Raw genomic sequence first — 15,204 nt, 5'->3', positions numbered from 1 at the left:
AGAAAAAAAAAAGAACAGTAACCCAGAAATAAAGATAAAATAAAATATAGTTGGGTTAATGCCAGATAATGAGGGTCTCAATTACATGGTAGTTACAACATGCAAATGAGAAAACAGTAGAAGTACATGGCAAATCAAGAGTGCAAAAATTTGCAAAAATAGGGAAGAGAGTGTGGGAAAGGAGAGATAATATAAATTCATGTCAATGTAAAAGTAATACAGGTATAAAAGATTGACATTGATATAAATAATATTACCTATCCATAATGAAACAAGTCACTAAGCACCCAAAAAAATTCAAGAAAAGATGCAACAGTTAAATAAGAAAATTAACACCAAAGGAAAAATAATGAATTTAGAAAAGAAAAGAAAAATATGCACAAAATTAAGATGCAATGAATGAAATATTCAAATAAATTAAGTAAAATAGAATGAAGATGAAAAGGAGTAAGAAGTGAAAGAAATAAAGTAAGAAAGAAAGAAGAAAAGATAGAGGAAATTAGGATTAGAAAAGAAAAGATAAGATAATTGGCGCTGATCTGGATAAGTTGTGCGGCGCAGGCGACGCGAACGCGTGAGTGACGCGGTCGCATGGTGCGCGATAAGGTCAGGTGACGCGGATGCGTGGGTCACGCGATCGCGTGGCCTGATTTGTGCGATTGGCGCGAGTGCAGCCTCGCGTTCGCGCAACTCTCTGTTTTAAACTCTTTGTGCTAATTTTCAAGGTGACGCGTTCGCGTGGTGGACGCGATCGCGTGGTTGGCCTTATTTCTAATATGACGCGGACTCGTGGGTGACGCGTTCGCGTGGGAGGACTTGGGCTTCTAGCACGAGTCCAGCCCTACTCCAACAAAACTTTCGGCCATGCACCCCTTTTACGTCGATCTGTTGGAGCACGCGTTCGCGTGGGCGTCGCGGACGCGTGGGAGGCTATTTTCCAAATGACACGGCCGCGTGGGTCACACGGACGCATGGGCATGTTTGAGCCTAAAGCGCGCCTCCAGCCACGCTTTCACGTGACTTTTTGTTTACTTTCTTTTCTTCACAACGCACTGGTGACGCGGACGCGTCAGCGACGCTGCCGCATCGCGTGCGTGATTTTTTTTATAATGCAGTATGCAGAATGCAATGCTAATATGAATGTTACGCAAAACTTCAGGTTCAATACAATAAAATAAAATAAAACTCGAAAACAAATAAAACTAAATAAAAAATGAAAAAGGAACGATCATACCATGGTGGGTTGTCTCCCACCTAGCACTTTTAGTTATTGTCCTTAAGTTGGACATTTGGAGAGTCCTTTGTTATGGTGGCTTGTGCTTGAACTCGTCTTGAAACTTCCACCAATGCTTGGACTTCCAATAAGCTCAATCAATACCAAGTAAATTCCTCAAGCTTTGATGGAGTTCTTCACAAGCTTTGAGCTCCCAGAGTTGATCTTCATATATTCCTGGATCCCAAATCTTGTTTCTACACCCGTCTTCAAGTTGATTATCATGATTCCATCTGGGTGGTTCAGCTTTAGAATTCTCACTGAAGCGTCCAAACAACTTCCTAGACCCATTCGATTGAGCTCTACACCAACCCTTGCATTTAAACTTTGAGCACACAACCATGTTGAACCTTGCATGACAACTCCAACTACTAACCATCTTCCTTTTATGCTTAATGCCACAAAGAGCTCTAAGCTGACCATCTGTTTCAAGTAAAGCATATTCAAGTGAGCTAATTAAGCTTAGAGATGAAAGATTTACCCACTTGAATGAAGGAATGGATGGTGATGGCTTTGGGGGAGAGGTCTCCAACAGCATTGGCAAGGTGATTTCCAGCTCCAGTCCCTTGAGTTCTTCCTTGTCAACTTCTACCTCCTTGTAAGTCTTCCTCTTGGTAGCTTTCTTCCAATTCAATCTCTTCTTTATTGCTCACCAAGGGCATGGGAGGCTGTGCTTCTTCTTCTGTAATCTCCATCTCTTGACCAACCTCTTCCAAGTCTTCAACTATGATATGCCTTGGAGGTTGTACACCCTCCTCAACATCAAATGCAACCGTCTTGGAAGGAGGTTCTATGTCTTGACTTTCCCATGGAGGTTCAGCATCTCCCAAGTCTTCAACCACTTCTTCCTTTTTAATAATTGTTGCTTTGTCCAGTTGTTTAATTATAAGACCATACTCATCCTCGATGATTTTCTTTTCATGACAACTCCTTTCAACTACTCCTTCATCTTCAAGGGTCTCTCCTACCTTTACCCGTAGGACCTCCTCTAGCTCTGACGTTAGGATTTTTGCCAGTAAAGAATTTTATAAAAATAGTCGCGTTGTAGGTATAGTTTCTAAACCAACAGAAATCCCTTCGTACAAATGTTTTGGTTGTCACATGTAACAAACCCCTAAATAAATTGATAACCGAAGTATTTAAACCTCGGGTCGTCTTCTCAAGGAACTGCAGGGAAGTATGTTCTTATTATTGGTTATGAAGATTGTAAATTGGGGTTTTTAAGATGAGGGACAAGTAATTTAAAGTGCAATCAAAATAAGTAAAAGACTGTAAAATAAATAAATAACTGTAAAATACACTTTTGGTAAGGTATGAGAAATTGGAAGTCCAATCCTTGTTATCCTTATCAATGATGATGAAAATTGAATCTTAATTCCGCTTAGTTAGCCTTTACTTAAAGTAAAGAAAGGTCAAGTAACTAATTAGTTTGATCTTCAAATCCTAGTTAATCCCTAAGGAAAGATTGGGATTATTGAAGTTCAATTCAATTAGCAAAGATAACAATTATCAATCATGTTTGAGTTTGATAACTCCTGAGTTACTAATTTCTTAACCAAGACCAAAAGGGGAAAAGGTAAATCTACCGGAATAAAAATGTCTTCAGATTGGAAGCAACAGTAACATAAATAAAGGAAAGCAATCATAAACTGAAATACCTCAAATAATATTAATTCAAAGAATAATCTGTAACATAGAAGAATTCATAAATTAAATTGAGAAGATAAATAAAAAGGGAATATTGAACCTGATAAAAAGAGATAACCCTGAAAGCGAATAAAATCCTAAATCTAAATCCTAAAAGAGAGAGGAGAGAACCTCTCCCTCAAAACTACTTCTAAATCATGAAAAGTAACTAATTGGAGACTCTCCTTCTGAATGGATGCATTCCCCCACTTCATAACCTCTGATCTGTGCCTTCTGGACTTGGATTTGGGCCAAAAAGGGCTTCAGAAATCGCTGGGGGCATTTTCTGTAATTTCTGGTGTGTGGCCTCTGTCACGCGTCCGCGTGGGTCACGCGGTCGCGTCAATTGGAGTTTTCCTTGCCACGCAGTCGCTTCAGTCATGCGTCCGCGCCATATGCATTTCACTCAAGGCACGCGATCGCGTCAATCACGCGGTCGCGTCACTACCATTTCGTGCTGGCATGCAGCCGTGTCGCCCATGCGATCGCATCACTGCCAGTTTCTTCAAAAACTCCATTTTATGCTTTCCTTCCAATTTTGTATGTTTCCTTTCCATCCTTTAAGTCATTCCTGCCTTAGAAGATCTGAAACTACTTAACACACGAATCACGGCATCGAATGGAAATAAAGGGTAATTAAAATAATTACTTTTAAAGCGTAGGAAACATGTTTTTCACATACATCACATAATAAGGAAGGGAAAGTAAAACCATGCAATTTATATGAATAAGTGAGTGAAGGATTGAATAAATCACTTAAATTAGGCACAAAATATATCATAAAATATGGGTTTATCAACCTCCCCACACTTAAACAATAGCATGTCCTCATGCTAAATCCAAGATAAAGAGTAAGGTAAGGTTGAAGTGGTGGAATCTCATGCAATGCAATCTATTCTAAATACAACTACCTAAATGAATCATGCAATTCTAATTTTTTTTTATTCACTTGTATATAAAACATACATGTAGTTAAATTAATTCACATTCTCAAGGAATCATATATGCATAGCCAAACCTTGGATAATGATGAAGCACTTTTACAATTGAGATGGGAAAGAAAAATATTTTACAAACTTGCAAGACAATTAGCAATTTAAGCAGAGATATATGTTGATGAGTTATTGAACCCTCACTAGATTTTTTGTTTACTCTCTAGCCACTCAGTGTTTATTGGGTTAATCACTCTTTTCTTCTTTTTATCCTTACTTTCTATAACTTTGTTCTTCATCTAACCAATCAACAATTATAGAATATAGGCATACAAAAATCATGAGGTCTTTAATTAAGGTTGTAATGGGGCCAAGGTAAAGGTAAGGGTATATGTATAAGGCTAAGTGAGCTAATTAAGTGAATCCTTGATTAGTCTAAGATCTCACCTAACATACATGTTTTGTAAAGCAAAGCTTCTTTACCTATTTTCCCATATTTTTCCCACTTTTCATGTTACATGCTCGTATTTAATTTTTATTTATTTTTACCCCATGTGCATTGCTTTTTGCATTTAGGGAATTCTTTTGTATCCCCTTTATTCAAATACTGAAACTTTTTTTTTAATGCACATGGTAATTCAATTATTTTGATTTTACATGAGCATGCTTCCCAAAATTTTTATTTTGAATTATGTTATTCTTTTTAACTTTCTACCCTTTGTTTTTATCATCCATGTTCCCAATAGGTTTCCCTGCTTACACAACACACAATTTCTATCTTAAGCTAACCAAGGATTCAACTTGGGATTTTTATTTTGTTTTTCTGCTTAAGGCTTGTAATGTGGTTATAAAATAAGAGGGGATTAAAGGCTCAAGGGGGCTAACAAGGGTGATGTAAAAGGTAGGCTAATTTGGAAATAGTGAGCTAGAATCAAACAATGGCATCAATCACTTTCTTGGTATGTATCTATATTCTATAATCAGACATATAGATTAAAACAAAGTAAAGAACACCAGAATAAATAAGAAGGGCGGAACACACAGGAATAAAATATGATGGTTTAAATGTAACCATGCAATTAAGCTCAAAACTCATAGGCTGTGTGCTCTCTAACTCAAAAATCATATATCAGTTATATATTTCAAGCAAGTAAAAATTAAGAGTTCCCATTATTCTCAATGTAAATCTTAAGGTGGCTTTAAAGTTCTAGTGTTTCTCCTTGATGAAATGTTGTTAACTAACTAACATCTAATGCTATATACAAGGTGTGGGTTGTTTTTATTCTATTCAAGTCTCTAGTTTACTTTCTTTTTATATTTTTAATTTAAACTAAGTTATCTTATGCTAAAAAGGGTAAACTATACTAATCAATCCACATTTTCTATAACTAATAAGTTAGAATTGCAACTAAACTAAATGGCTAAAATATGAACTAAAGTGCAAAATACAGAAATATAGTAAAAATACATGAAAATAGCAATGTATAAGTGCTGAGAAATAAAAATAAAGATCAAAATACAGAAAAAGAACAAAATAAAATAAAAAAGGGTCTGTAGTGGTTCACCAAAAAATACGCCAGAGATGGCGACCTCTCCACACTTAAAATGAAGCATCGTCCCTGATGCTCACTCAAGCAAGGTGTGAAGGGGTGTCATCACTGGAAGGATGGGTAGCTGGGGTCTCTGTGGTGGTGGTCGGAGGATCTGCCTGCTGCAGAGGAGGTGCTGACTGAATAGGAACCTCAGGGTTTGCAGCCTGAATCTGATGCGGGGCCTCCTGATGTGATGCAGCCTGCTCTGTGCCTGCCTGCGCAGCCTCTCTCTGTGGATGGGTCTCTGCCTCGTGGTCATCCGCCTCCTCCTCAGATGGCTCTGATGGGGTGTCAGGCTCGGAGGGGATGTCGCTGCTAGAACGGATCATCAGCTTCAGGTGCTCATAGCGTCGCTTGCTGCGATGCTCAGATCTCTCGTATCGCCGTCGGTTGTGGCGCTCCATCTGGTCTAGCTGCCAAAACAGGCGGTGCACTAAGTGATAAACCAGCTCTGAGGCAGGTGGAGGTGCAGTGGTGGTAGCAGGGGTAGCTGTAGAGGAAGAGGGGCCGGCAGATGGTGTGGTTGTCTCATCAGTAAGAGTGAAGAATGGAGGTTTGTAGCCCTAAGCCAGAAAGTTTCTGCTGTGAGGGATAATTTTCTTACATTCTGCAGCAGGTGGCTTCTCATCAGCATCCTCTCAAGGCACGTCAGCTCGACGGCCAAGCTGTGTAATCAGATATGGAAAGGGGAGAGTGCCTCGGACGTGGACCCTGGCCATGTAGTACCGAATAAAGCGTGGTAGGTACAGGTCCTTACCCTCCATCACACACCATAGGAGGGTGATCATAGCGGCAGGTAGCTCCGTCTCGTGAGTACTCAGCATAATAAAGTTGCTTAGGATCTGATGCCATAGCCGAGCCTCATCGTTCAAGTATGCCCGCTTGATTCCCTTAGGCGTGGTGGTGTTCTGACCCATGACCCATGGAACAGTAGGGTCAAGGGCTATCCGTGCCTTGACGGCATCCCAGTCAAACTTCATGAAGCGCATGTCCTCCTCAGCCTGTTGATAACCATCTGGCTGATCGGATTTAGGCAGGAGCTTCAGAACATCCTCTATGGCCTCTTTAGTGACCAGTATCTGCTTCCCTCTTAGGTTGACTGCATCTAGGGAAGTTTTGAAGTAATTGCAGTAAAATTCCCGTACCCAAGATGCATTGACCTCAGTCAGGTTTCTCTCCAGGAAGAACTAGCCTCTTTGTTTGATCTGATCAGAGGTGTATTGTTGGAGTTCTTCTGGGATCTTCAGAGTCCTCTCCAGGTACAGGTTCCTGGAGGTTGCAAACACTAGATACTTCAGCTCATAGTATCGGTTTGTAAACTTAATGGGATCAGTAGCAGGGAGTAGCTGGTCAGCCTTCTCCTGCGGGGTAAAGTGTTTCTCCCGCCAGGAGTCATCATGCATGATGTTTAGGATGGACATGGAGGATTCTCTTTTTTTTCGTTTGCCAGTTGTTGCCTTTCCTTTTCCCTTTCTTTGGGTGTCAGACATCCTGAAAAATAGAAAACCAGGATATAATAAAAACAGAAAAACAAATAGGCAAATCACAAAATAAGCATATAATGGCAAAGGAGCAGTGGAGTAATGAAAATGAGTTAAGTAAATGTGCATTAAGGATTGTATAGGAATTAGAAAACTGAGAAGAAAAATTCACAATCCAAAATGTATGAGAAATCATGTTAATTAGGAAAATGTATCATTATGCCTTGGTTAGAAGGTGAAAGAGAATAGTGAAAAACCAATAAAGATGTTTTGAATGGTTAGGTTGGTTAGGAATGAAAAAAGAGTTTAGGAAGTTAAAATTAGTGAATTAGTAAAAAGTGGGTTAGAGTAAGTGGCATAATGAGCAATTTCTAAGTAACAAGCATTCTCAATTAGAAGCTACAGTTAACTCATATCCAAACAAGGGAATCAGGTTGATGATGAATCAAAAACTAGAAGCTAAACATCAAAAATGCAGATTATGAACCAGGAAATTAAAAAGAATAAGAAAACTTGCCCTGGTATTCATGAATTGGTTTTGGTAAAAGCAGAGTAAAGCAAAGTTCAAAGTGCCAAAACCAAGATATGAATGGAAACAAAACAGTTTACAGAAAATTGGGCAGCATTTCGGCTAAAAGTGGATGTTCCCGGAAATAAGAAATTATAGCATATGAACAATACTAACAGTAACAGCAGAATTGCGAAATTAATGAAACAGGTAGCAAGAACAGCGCAATTAATCAGGCCTAAATCCACTAATCACATCCTGGGCTACCTAACCACCTAGAATCCACTACAACATGCATATCTAACTAGTCTAATTATGAAGGTAAACAGAAAAATATGTAATTAACTATGAATTGATAGAAGGGTGGTGTTCAGCGGAACCTGGAAGGCGTAGGAAAGAAGGTGGGTAGAGAGGTGGCTAGGGGATGGTGGTGGTGGCAGCTGATGCGGCGGTGGAGGGTGGCATGGCGGCGGTGAGGGCTGTTCGGAGGCAGGGGGTTTGGGGGCAATGTGGGTAGGGGGAAGGAAAGGAAGGGAAAGGGGGGCGTTGGTGGCGGTAGGGGGGCGCGGCGGTGACGTCGGCGTGGTGAGGTGGTGGTCGCGGAGGTGGGGCAGCGGGGGTGGAGGGAGAAGAGGAAAGAAGAAGAAGAAGGAGGGGGAAGGAGGAAGGGGGGTGGCGTGGCGGTGGGTTCTGGGTGGTCGAAGGAGGGCGGTGGTCGGTGGTTGTGGCTGGGAGTTGGTAGTGGTGGAAGGTTGCAGAGAGGAGAGGAAGGAGAAGGGGCTGGGGGGCGCGAATGGGTAGGGTTCGCATGACTGGGGGTTAGTAAATTTGAATCCACGCGGTCGCGTGGCTGGGGTGGAATGGGAGTTGACGCGATCGCGTGGGTGGCGCGATCGCATGAAATGGGAAAAAGGATTAATGACGCGGTCGCGTGAGGCATGCGACCGCGTCGCTGGAAATTGTGCTAAACGCACAATTCCAGCGTCATTTCAGCGCAACTCTCTGTCTCCTTTGGGGTGTTGTGCAATCCACGCGACGCGATCGCGTCGCTCACGCTGTCGTGTGGAATTGGTGTTGTGCAAGTGATGCAATCGCGTCAGGGACGCAATCGCGTGGGTCATTTTATGCGAAACACACAACAGTCACATGATTCCAGCCTAACTCTCTGGACGTTGGGGATTTATGCCGATCTCCAGATCACGCGGCCGCGTGAATGACGCGGACGCGTGGGAGTGTTTTTCACAAGTGACGCGATCGCATGAGTGATGCGGTCGCGTCGCGCACCCTTTTATTTTATACAGGTATGCAATTATGCAGTATGCAATGCGAATGAATAATATTCAGGTTCAATTGAAAAGGAAAACAAAGATAAATAACACGAAATAAAATTGAAAAAAAACGACCATACCATGGTGGGTTGTCTCCCACCTAGCACTTTTAGTTAAAGTCCTTAAGTTGGACATTGGATGAGCTTCCTGTTATGGCGACTTATGCTTAAATTCATCCAGAAATCTCCACCAATGCTTGGAATGCCAACAGCCTCTGGGGTCCCAAACTAGGCATGTAAAGCTTCTAAGCAGCTTCAAACAGATTCTCAGGCTCCCGGGGTGACGAATGTCAGAATAGATTCCAGGATCCCAAACTTTGCTTTTAAATCCGCCTCCGTCTTGATCTATATTTTTCCATCTGGGTGGTTTAGAAATTAGATTCTCACCAAGGTGACCAAATGTTTTCCTAGATCTATTCGATTGATCATGATGCCAATCCGTGTACTTCAAGTTGAAGCGTGGAACCTTATTGAACCTTGTGCACCAGCTCTGAGTACGAGCCATTTCCCTCTTACTCTTAAAGCCGCAGAGAGCTCTAAGCTGGCCATCTGTTTCAAGAAAACCATATTCAAGTGGGAAAATAAAGCTAAAGGTTAAGGATTGTACCCATTTGAAGCTTGTATTGGGTGGTAATGGCCTTGGGATAGGTGTTTCCAGTGGTTCTGTGAGTTCTACTCCCTTGTGCTCTTCTGTGAATTTCTCCACTTCTGTGCAATATTCTTCAGATGCATCCATGTCCTGATCAAAGCCTTCTGTGTCTTCCTCATCACTTAAGTCATAAACGGGAGGTTGAGAGAAATCTACCTCCGTATCATCTTCGTAGTCACTTGGGGAAGATTCTTCGATCTCAGAGAATTCACCCGCGGATGCAAGTTCATTACTGGGAGAACTTAACTTGAGATTATCATCATCAAGGAACTTACTTCTTGGATTATTCCGTCTAGTTCTTCATAAAAGATTTGCTGTGGGAGTTGTGCACTATCCTCCTTAGCATCAATTGTAACGTTCTTAACAGAATTCTCCACAACTTTCGATTACCATGGAAGTTCAGCATCTCCTAAGTCTTCAACAAACTCCTCTTCTTTCATAATGACAGCTTCCTCTACTTGTTCTAATACGAAGTCATGCTCTGTCTTGTCCACTGGAGTTTCTAGTATCTTCTTCATGCTACGTTCTTCTTTATATTGTCCACATGGGGCTGTGGGAGGTCCTTGAATGTTTAAACGTCTAGAAGATAATAAACTTACTGCCTGCTCCAATTGATGAAGGGTTGTTTGGAGTTGATCTACTGTTTCCTTGAGGCAAACCTCTGATTCTTGGGGTGATAGATTTGGACGTGGTACATGGGGAAGTGGTGGTGTTTGGGAGTAATTGGATTGGAATTGGGGTAAATGAGGATCATATGGTGGTGAATGGTGAAAAGGAGCTTGTGAGTGTAGTGGTTCGAAGTTATGTTGAGAGGATGGCCTATAAGCACAAGGTGGGGCTTGTTGGTAACTACAAGGTTGTCCACCATGTCTATTGGCTTGGTATGCATTGTAGAATGGTCTTTGTCCATGATATCTTGGAGGTTGTTGTTGCCTAAAGGATTGATCATATCCTCTTGGCTCCATCCATCTTTGATTGCTCTGACCTTGATGCATGTTCCTGTTATAACTTTTACTCCTTTCAACAATATCAGAACCAAACTCAAAGCGAGAGGGGTGAGAATTCATAGTAGCTAAATAGAAATAAAAAGGGAAAAATAAAGACAAATAAACAAGTAAAAGAAAAATATTTACAATAACCAATAATAAGGCACACGATTGCAGTTCCCCGGCAACGGCGCCATTTTGACGTTAGGATTTTTGCCAGTAAAGAATTTTATAAAAATAGTCGCGTTGTAGGTATAGTTTTTAAACCAACAGAAATCCCTTCGTACAAACGTTTTGGTTGTCACACGTAACAAACCCCTAAATAAATTGATAACCGAAGTATTTAAACCTCGGGTCGTCTTCTCAAGGAACTGCAGAGAAGTATGTTCTTATTATTGGTTATGAAGATTGTAAATTGGAGTTTTTAAGATGAGGGACAAGTAATTTAAAGTGCAATCAAAATAAGTAAAAGACTGTAAAATAAATAAATAACTGTAAAACACACTTTTGGCAAGGTATCAGAAATTGGAATTCCTATCCTAGTTATCCTTATCAATGATGATGAAAATTGAATCTTAATTCCACTTAGTTAGCCTTTACTTAAAGTAAAGAAAGGTCAAGTGACTAATTAGTTTGATCTTCAAATCCTAGTTAATCCCTAAGGAAAGATTGGGATTATTGAAGTTCAATTCAATTAGCAAAGATAACAATTATCAATCATGTTTGAGTTTGATAACTCCTGAGTTACTGATTTCTTAACCAAGACCAAAAGGGGAAAAGGTAAATCTACCGGAATAAAAATATCTTCAGATTGGAAGCAATAGTAACATAAATAAAGGAAAGCAATCATAAACTGAAATACCTCAAATAACATTAATTCAAAGAATAATCTGTAACATAGAAGAATTCATAAATTAAATTGAGAAGATAAATAAAAAGGGAATATTGAACCTGATAAAAAGAGATAATCCTGAAAGCGAATAAAATCCTAAATCTAAATCCTAAAAGAGAGAGGAGAGAACCTCTCCCTCAAAACTACTTCTAAATCATGAAAAGTAACTAATTGGAGACTCTCCTTCTGAATGGATGCATTCTCCCACTTCATAACCTCTGATCTGTGCCTTCTGGACTTGGATTTGGGCCAAAAAGGGCTTCAGAAATCGCTAGGGACGTTTTCTGTAATTTCTGGTGTGTGGCCTCTGTCACGCGTCCGCGTGGGTCACGCGGTCGCGTCAATTGGAGTTTTCCTTACCACTTGGTTGCTTCAGTCATGCGTCCGCGCCATATGCATTTTGCTCAAGGCACGCGATCACGTCAATCACGCGGTCGCGTCACTGCCAGTTTCTTCAAAAACTCTGTTTTATGCTTTCCTTCCAATTTTGTATGTTTCCTTTCCATCCTTTAAGTCATTCCTGCCTTAGAAGATCTGAAACTACTCAGCACATGAATCACGGCATTGAATGGAAATAAAGGGTAATTAAAATAATTACTTTTAAAGCGTAGGAAATATGTTTTTCACATACATCACATAATAAGGAAGGGAAAGTAAAACCATGCAATTTATATGAATAAGTGAGTGAAGAATTGAATAAATCACTTAAATTAGGCACAAAATATATCATAAAATATAGGTTTATCAAGATCCTTATGAAGTATGGATTCGCGAAGATGATTCCTCTTTCCTGTTCCATATCAATAGCATAATTGGGATCATCTTGCTCTTGGATTGATGGATGTGGGTGCTCTCCCATGGAAGGTGGTGATGGAATGAAAAGATCATTATGTGGTTGAAAAGGAAGTGCACTAGAGCTTGAGGGTTGAATATTGGAGGTAGAGGGTTGGTTCATGCGGTATATAAGATTTTGGAGTGTAGAGGTGAGACCAATGATATTAGAGATGAGTGTATTGTTATCCAATGGAGGTTGGGGTGGATCTATGTATGGTTCATTTGGTTCATAGGGTGGTTGGTATGGTGGATGTGGGTTAGGGTCATATGGAGGTAAATGGTGTAAAGGGGCTTGTGAGTTTGGTGGTTCAAAGGTATGTTGGGGAGGTGGTTCATAAGCATATGATGGGGGTCCATCATATCTATCATCTTGGTATGCACCTCGGAATGGTTTTTGACCATAGTGATTTGGTGGGTGATGGTTGTCACGAAGGGGTCCACTATAACTATTGTCTTGACATGCGTTGTTGAATGGTCGTGGTCCATGGTATCTTGGAGGGTGTTGTTGCCTAAAGAGTTTATCAGATCCTCATGGCTCCTTCCATCTCTGATTGTTTTGACCTTGATGCATGTTCCTGTTATAATTTCCATTCTTTGCAACAGCATTGGAACCAAACTCAAAGCGAGAGGGGTGAGAACTCATAATAGTAAATAAAAATTAAAAACGAAAATAAAAACAAATTTTAAATTAAAAGGTTATTGAAATTTAAATTTTGAATTTGAAAATTAAATTTTAAAATTTGAAATTTGAAACTTTGAATTTTAAATTTTTGAAATTTGATTTTTTTTTTGAAATTTGAAAATTGAAATTTGAAATTTGAAATTTGAAATTTAAATATTGAATTTTGAAATTTGATTTTTTTTTTTTTTGAAAAAGATATGATTTTTTTGAAAAATATTTGAATTTTGAAATTTAAATTTGAAATTTTAAATTTTGAAATTTGATATTTGAATTTTAATTTTTTTTTAATTTGAATTTTGAAAATTGAAATTTGAAATTTGAAATTTGAGTTTTAAATTTTGAATATTTGAATTTAATGAGGAAAGAGAAAAACAATAAAATGACACTAAACTTAAAATTTTTAAATCAAAATGAAGAAAACAACTAAGAACAACTTGAAGGTCAAGATGAACACGAAGAACAACTTGAAGATCAAGATGAACATCAAGAACAAATTTTTGAAAAAAAAAATTAATAACTAAATAAAAACCAATAACCTCTTAATTTACGAAAAAAAAAATAAAAATAAATAAACAAGCAAAAAGCAAATATTTACAATAACCAATAATAAGGCACACGTTTACAATTCCCCGGCAACGGCGCCATTTTGAAGAACTGAAGATTGATGGTTTAGAAGTTATAGTAAACTCTCGTTGCAAGTATAGTTACTAAACCAAGCAATCAACCTTTCTTACAAACGTTTTGGTTGTCACAAGTAACAAACCCCTTTAAAATTGATAATCGAGTATTTAAACATCGGGTCGTCTTCTCAAGGAACTGCAGGGAAGTATGTTCTTATTATTGGTTATGAAGATTGTAAATTGGGGTCTTTGAAAGTAAGAAACCAGTATGTTAAATGATAAGAAAAATAAAATAGAAATAATAAAATAAACTCTTGGCAAGGTATTAGAACTGGAAGTCCTATCCTTATCAATTGTGATGAGAATTGGATTTTAATCCCACTTTGTTAACCTCTAACTATGAAGGTAAATCAAGTGAATTAATTAGCTTAATCCTCATGTCCTAGTCAATTCCTATGGAAAGACTAGAGTTATTGGAGCAACTCCCAATTTCAACCACTGCTTTATTTGACAGCTCAAGCGTTACCAATTACTTAACTCAAGCCAAAAGGGAGAAAATATCTAAATTAAATCAAAAGCATCAATATAAATAAAGCAAAGCAATCTTAAATCTGAAATACCTCAAATAATATTAATTAAGAAAATCATAACATGAATGTAGCATAAGCCAAATTGAAAAGATAAATAATAATTAAAGGTATATAATAAAAGTAGAAAATAAATAAGAGGAACATTGAACCTATGATGAAGAAGAAACAATCCTAAATCCTAAAACTAAATCCTAAGAGAGAGGAGAGAACCTCTCTCTCTAAAAACTACATCTAAAACTAAAAATTATGAATTATGAGCCAGTTCTTATGAATGAATGGATTCTCCCACTTTATAGCCTCTAATCTGTATTTTCTGGGTCGAAAACTGGGTCAAAAATAGCCCAGAAATCGCTGGAGAAGAAAACTGCCACGTTGATTTTCGGAACTGCGACGCGTCCGCGTGGAGCGCGCATTCACATCGCCTAGCGTTAGGGCAACTATAACATATTATATATCAAATCGAAGCTCTGAATGTTAGCTTTCCAACGCAACTAGAACCGCATCGTTTGGACCTCTGTAGCTAATGTTATAGCCGTTTGAGTGCGAAGAGGTCAAGCTGGACAGCTTAGCAATTTCTCCAACTTCTTGTATTCCTTCCACTTTTGCATGCTTCCTTTCCATCCTCTGAGCCATTCCTGCCCTGTAATCTCTGAAATCACTTAACACACATATCAAGGCATCTAATGGTAATAAGAGAGGATTTAAACATAGGGAACTTAAGGCCAAAGAAGCATGTTTTCAATCAAAGCACATAATTAGGAAGGCAAATGTAAAATCATGCAAATAGTATGAATAAGTGGCTAAAGAGTTGATAAAAACCACTCAATTGAGTACAAGATAAACCATAAAATAGTGGTTTATTATATTATCATTAAACTATCACTCAAATTTTTGAATCTGGGGATTATAACTCTTTTTCTTTTCACAATCTTTAAATCCATAGCCACCAGGAATTCTTACGTTCGGATCTTATCACCTTCAAAAACATTGTCAAATTAGCCTTACTGCCCCACAACAAGGGTTTTACTGCTACAGTCCCTTTAAGTGATAAGATTAAATAGCCTGTACTTCCAGATTTAAAGAATAGTTTTGCATCATATGTACAGAGGTTAAGAACATGAATAGTAAATAAGAACATGAACAGTAAACATA

The sequence above is a fragment of the Arachis hypogaea genome, chromosome 12, assembly GCF_003086295.3.
Source record: "Arachis hypogaea cultivar Tifrunner chromosome 12, arahy.Tifrunner.gnm2.J5K5, whole genome shotgun sequence".
NCBI lineage: Eukaryota > Viridiplantae > Streptophyta > Magnoliopsida > Fabales > Fabaceae > Arachis > Arachis hypogaea.
This window is presented reverse-complemented; position numbering follows the sequence as displayed.